The sequence below is a fragment of the Kryptolebias marmoratus genome, linkage group LG22, assembly GCF_001649575.2.
Source record: "Kryptolebias marmoratus isolate JLee-2015 linkage group LG22, ASM164957v2, whole genome shotgun sequence".
Taxonomy (NCBI): domain Eukaryota; kingdom Metazoa; phylum Chordata; class Actinopteri; order Cyprinodontiformes; family Rivulidae; genus Kryptolebias; species Kryptolebias marmoratus.
The window spans coordinates 4,975,261-4,982,068 of NC_051451.1; positions in this window are offsets into that span (position 1 = coordinate 4,975,261).

Sequence of the window (6,808 nt, forward strand, 5' to 3'; positions counted from 1 at the left end):
TTTTTTTTGACACTTTGATTTCTGTTTTGGGGGGTTTTCGGGGTTTTTTGAGCTATGGTCTTAACCTTTTGATCAGCTGAAAAAATCATGTTTGAGTGTAAATGCAGTTTTCAATTAATTCCCCGCTCAAAAGTTTTTGTCTCTTACGCTGATTTCTTCTTTTAACATTGAGAAGCTCTACTTAGAACCTTCTTAAGATCCAATAGTGCAAAATGCAAATTCTTGCAATTTTTTGACTGGTCTTAAGATTTTGATCAGGAGTGTATAACCTCAAATGTCAAACCTTGACCACACAACCAAACCATGGCATTATTTATCAAACAAAACAGCAAAGCTAAAATAGAAAAGTTGTGTGTGAAAAACTAAGTCTACCCCATGATCCAGCAGCTTAAAGAATCTTCTTTAGTAGCAAAAACTCTCAGTTGTCACAGCTTCCTCTGTTCCTGCCACGCCTCCTGCTCTGAGTCATGCCTCAGGCCAGTAATTTTCCACAGTCATCAGTCTCATGCCACGCTCCTGTTTCCATGCCTACACAATCACTGCCATTAGTCTCACCTGCCACAGCCTGTATTTAAGTCCTCTGTCCACAGCCACTAGTTGCCAGATTATTAAACAGTCTTGACCAAGTAAATGTCCAGCGTTATTCCACAGTTTCTGCCTGACTTTATGTTCACAGACCCTTGCCTGACCTTCGACCCACGAGCCTTGCCTTCTCCCAGCCGGATGCCTCCCTGGACTCTGACACACGGTAACCGACCTCGCTTCTCGTTTCTGGACCTTGCCTTTTGGATCATTCCGTACTGGATTTGGCTGCAAGCCTTGGACTTTCTGGTTCTGACCCCTTGCCTGGCCCTAGACTCTCCTTCTCGCCTAAGCCCCTGTTTGACCATCCCAGCCACACTCAACCACCATCCCCTGGCAGTCTTACCTGTCCTGGTCCTGCTCCCAGTCCACGACGTGAGTGCTAAATCTATTAGTAGAGGTCCAGTTATCTGTCCGTCTACAATAAACATCTTAAACCTTTGTCTGTGTCTGCGAGTTCTGAATCCTGCCAATTCTCGCCTTGTCAGTAGTGTTTTTCTGTATGACTTTATCAATTTCCTACATGATTGTGGAGGACCTTTTTAGGACATTTTTCTTCTCAGTGATGCTTCAGTTCATTGAGATTTGCATACATTTGTTTTGGCACAGCTGTCTTAAAGGTTATTCAGGCTTGTCATTAAAAATTATTCTTAGCAGTTAGATTGCATTTAGATAGTGCCAAGTACAGGTCTGAATGACCTTAGTTCACAATGAAAACATTTCCCTCAGACCACCTTTAGAGGTGATCTGGGCAACTGTCCTGATCTTCGATGTAGGATGAACTACTGAACTGACATTACCCCACACAAGCAGGGCAACACAGGGTAAAAAAAATCAAAGTCTGCTCAGCTGCTGGCTGATTTACGATAATGTAGGGAAAAGGGTATATTTTATTTTGAGATGGAGACGTTTGAAATATTAATGATTCATAAGTTATAATTTTACAGGGCACCACCCCCTCAAATGAGGGAAATATTACATAAATCTATAAGTTTTAGTTATCAGTCTCAACATTTGATGACCCTAAATCATGAGTTCTTCACTTCTGATTAAAATCATAATCATATCAAAACACATGCACACTGAATTACGTTTTTTGCACTATTTATGTGACGTTTATTGAATTGAACAGACAAATATAATACAAGTTCTGGCAGGTTATGAAAATATTGCATGTTTGAATATGGCAATAAGATACTGATCGAGGCGTTATAATGGCATGAAGGTTAAACAGAAAGTCTGATCAAATCTAAGAGGTTAAGATTTTGAGGCAGAGTGGGTTTGAGAAATTAACTTTGCATAATGGAAATGACGATTATTATTGTTAATTTGGCCACCTGAGTGAAACTAACTCTTATCGACCAGCACAGAGCACCACCAGAAGTTAGCCAGCAAACGGTTCAGAGAGTTTGTCCTACCAAGCGAAGGATCCGTCTGGCCGCTGTGTCTCGGTACCAGTCGGGAACCTTTAGGCCACGGCAGAAGGAAGGTGACCGGGAGGGCTCGTCTCCAGGGCACTTTCCGTCAGCGGGAGCTGAGTCGAACCTTCGGCCGGTTCCGTTGGTCCAACAGTCGGTAGCTTGTCTTTAGCAGGCAGGTGAACGACTCTGGGATGACCGTTCAAAGCTGGTTTCTTGGTCAGGCTGGCTTACAGTCCAATCAGAGGTTCTCAAAAGAAGGCAGGGCATTTCGGTGGTCATTTAGCCAATGAGCAGTACTCCTCTTCAGAGGGGCGTTTTCTTTACACTTAAGGAGAAACTAACGTAATTTGATCTTTGCATTCCTTTCTGCCTCAAAATTAAAATTAAATTTGACAGGGTTTTGGTAATCCAAGTTGACTACAGGATGTTGTATGGTTGAGTTTCTCGTTGGTTTAATGTTGGTCCTGATTCTTTTTAGAGCTGGTTTGAGTCACTGTGGTTACTGTAAGCTACAATGTGTTTTGTCAATAAGAGGACCATAGTTTGAGCAGCGTTAAGTTGCAATATAATCACCTTAAAAACCCACCAGGTTTTATGAGTTAAAATCTTCTGTCTTTTCTCTAATACAGAAATAGGTAATTAATCTTATTAAGAGATCCCACCACAGCATTACAGTTAGGTTGAGGTTTGGAATTTGATGGGACCATTACAACACTTTAACTATTTTTTTTTTCATCCATTCTGTTGTAGATTTGTTGATGTCTTTGGGATCATTGTCCTGCTCCATTTTTTTATTTTTTCAGCTCTGTGCTATGCTTGTCATTTTTTAAAGTCAAAATTTTTGCCATCTGTTGACCCTAGATATTCTTTTGTTACTTTAAAGCCATCTGCAGATCACCCTGTTACTCATCATTCATCTGCATTTGCTTGTCTTATTGCCCCTTTGAGTATATACAGTATGTTACTGCTTTCAGTGTTTTGACTTTTATTCTTTAGATTTCATGATATTTTCTTCTTCAGGGGCATTTTACACTACACTGTTTTTGAGTGAAGTAGTAGAGTTTTCTGCTGTGGTTCAGCCGTTCATGTACTTAACAGCACCAGTTTCCTCTGAAACCGAAGCTTTCTGAGCCCAGGTCTCAGAGTGGAGATTTTCAAGGGTCCTCACACAGTGGTGTGAAATCACAAATGCACATCACAGATGGCTGAAGTCAATAGTTGTTCTGTGAGTGCACGAGTTGTTCAACAACAATGATACTGGTGGGTAGCAGAGTGCTGTTTATGTTATGTTATTGTTTTCAATATGTAGCGGCAACCCAACCTCACTGTCGGTCCAAACAATCATCTGTGTATGTCACGGGCGGTGGAGAAGGAGGCGAACCCAGAGTGCAGATTCATTTCAAAACTGAACGATTTATTTATAAAATAACAAAACAAGAAAACAAAAGGCTGACGTGGCAGAAAAACAATCCAAAGACAACACGGCAAGGTGAGGCAAGACAAGGCAAGGTGGAACCAGGGAAAAAACACCAACACAACAATGAACCGGCAGGGGAGTGGAGAAAATGACCAGGTTTTAAAGCAGAGGATAATGAGGTAAGTGGGCACAGGTGAGTGATGAAGATTGTGGACAGGTGGAGATGGGCGTGGCAGATAAACAGAAGCAGACTAAGGGCAAGAAGAGAATGATGACAAGACACAACAATAACATGACAAAACCAGAACGCATAATAACAAAATAAACCAAGAAACAAAACGAAACCCAAAACCTTACAGAACCCCCTTCTCAAGGGACAGTTCCCGACGTCCCAAAAGAAAAACAAACAAAAACCTAGCACGGGAGGGTGGTGGGGGGTATTAACAAAAAACAAAGGATGGAGGGCAAGAAACAAAAAGCAAACATAAAACAGTAACAAAAAAACGACCAGGCTAAAGGGCCAGGGGGCAAAACAAGAACAAAGAAAGCAAAGGTCGGGGGAGCAGCCCCGGGGACCATCCACGACGAGGCGAGAGTTTCGGTGGATGGTCCCGGGACTGTCCACGACGAGGCAAGAGTTTCGGGGGACGGCCCGGGCTCCGTCCACGACGAGATGATGGTTCAGGGGGACGGCCCGGGCGCCGTCCACAGCCTGGCATGAGCTCTGGTGGACGACTGGGGCGCCGTCCACAGCGTGGCATGAGCTCTGGTGGACAGCCAGGGCACCGTTAGTTAGGGTCATTTGGCTTTGGCAGCTATGTTGAATCCGGCTACATCCAAATGCTAATTAATAATAGATGAACATTCAATAATTACATACTGCAAGTTTAATTAATTTTCTTAAAATGAGTAAGATACTTTGGTAACAAACAGACACCTAAACACATACACACTGGTAAAAACACTATCGTCCACCTATGTCTTTTGGTAATGAGTGATAATTAGAATAGCACTGCCAAGTAATTTTCTTTAGAGGTTCTTATTAGAATTAGTTTAGGAATAAGGGTTAGTTGTGCTCAGATTTTTGAAATACCCTTTATTATTGAACAAATTTCTTCATCCAAATTAATGTGGCCTATTTTTTGCAACAAACCACCCTCCTAAATTATTTTTGTCAATACTCTTCAAGAAAAAAAAAGTCCTATGTGTGATTGTATTTTTTGCGTGGATTGATGGCGTCATTTAAGAATTTGAGTTTTTCTGTGAAATACATGACTTCATCACCCTGTTCTTAAAATACTGCATATGACACTGAGTGTGTGTCACAGTAAACAGTGGGAGTTAATGGTTCAGACTTGACCACATACATAACAGAAGGGTGGTATTTAGAGGGCACCACACAAACACAAACACTCAAGACTACAATACACACAATGGTCAGATAACAATCAAGAAGTTATTGTCTGCCTTGGCTTGTGGATCATCTGGCCATGGGCCTATAGAAGGTTGAATGTGTGTGTTTGTGTGTGTGTGTGTGTTGGGGGTGAGTAATACCATAAAAAATAAATAAAAAAATAAAAACTGTGTTCATGTTATGTGGGTGTATACATGGGAGTAAGCCACCTGGAAATTCACAGTAGAAAGAGTGCTGTGAATAGTGGAAGGCCAGCCATCTACAGCACCCAAGAGCAATAAGGACAGGTGGATCCAGCTCAAAAAGACTGCAGCAGCCCCAGGCAAACAGACACCCAGCACCACCCCAAGGCAGCTGTGCGTCTACATAGAGGTAGGTCGTCAGCGAAGTACAGGGTCAGCAGACCTCAGGCCAAAGAGGTATGGGGCGAGACACAGGACACCAGCTCCTGCAACCCAGTCATGCCACCACCTCCTGCCATGCAGGCCAAGCCCGAGACCCGACTCCCGAATGGCCCGGCCCGCCCCACACCAGCCCCCGGCAGAGAAACCGCCCAGCACCAAGCAGGAGAGGTCTCCCCAGAGCCCCCAACACACCGGACAGGCACCAGTCCACAGTGGCAGCCGGAACCCAGATGTACCAAGGTTAAAGGGTATATAGCCACTCTTCCTGGTGAGCCAACCCCCATGAAAGGTCTCACGATAGGTTCATGAGAAGTGGTAAAATGTTTAAGTATACTGAAGATGAAAATTAAAAGTGCCATTACTGCTTCCACTCTGAGCACTGGTTTACACATTAAAACTTAAAACATTTTGGTTTTCGTTCACCTAGTGAGTCTCTCACTGCTATATTACTTATTGTTCTACCTCAAATCCCCCAGAATGCAGAGTGTACACACACAAACTCTTTGACTTCTATTGCATTTGAGCTTATAATTTTTCCTTCAAAATTTGATGTGAAGGATTTTATGTGCAGAAGCTTCTACCATTAGAAACTGAATTTGAATTGCTTAAACTAAATCTGTATTTGTGTAATTTAAAATTAAAACTATTTGTTTGAAAATGAATTCTACTAAATTGAAAAAGAATTTCCTCTCCCTGGGCTGCCACCTTATCGTGGTGGAGGGGTTTGAGTGTCCCAATGATCCTAGCTATGCTGTCAGGGGCTTAATGCCCCTAGTAGGGTCACCCAAGGCAGACAGGTCCTAGGTGAGGGGCCAGACGAAGTGCAGCCCAAAAACCCCTTATGATAAGTGAAAATATTGGACACAGTGTTCCCTCGCCCTGACGCAGGTCACCGGGGCCCCACTCTGGAGCCAGGCCCAGAGGTGGGGCACGTTGGCGAGCGCCTGGTGGCCGGGCTTTCACCCATGGAGCCCAGCCGGGCACAGCCTGAAGAGGAGGGGCCAAAGGGGTCGGGTGTAATGTGAGATGGGTGGTGGCCGAAGGCGGGGACCTTGGCGGTCTGATCCTCGGCTACAGAAGCTGGCTCTCGGGACTTGGAATGTCACCTCTCTGGTGGGGAAGGAGCCTGAGCTGGTGTGTGAGGTTGAGAGGTTCCTGCTAGAAATAGTTGGGTTCACCTCAACGCACGGCTCTGGCTCTGGAACCAGTCTCCTTGAGAGGGGTTGGACACTCTTTCACTCTGGAGTTGTCCCTGGTGAGAGGCGCCGAGCAGGAGTGGGCATACTTGTTGCCCCCCATCTTGGTGCCTGGGCCGCCTACGTGTGGGGGGATGTTAGGGTTTTTATTTTATCAGCCTTTGTGCTCATGTGTAAAACTGCCTACGTGAGAGACGAAGGTCACCCGCAGGCGCCACACCATCTGGCTCTCCCAAACAGCTATGTGTTTTTGTTATGCTTATGTTTAAACTATGGTCTGAACTGGGTTTGCCCAGCTCAGATCAACCCCTTTTTTCTTCTTCCTTTAATAAAAAAGAAAGCCCAAGTAAGGGGTCAGAACTTCCTGGACAGCA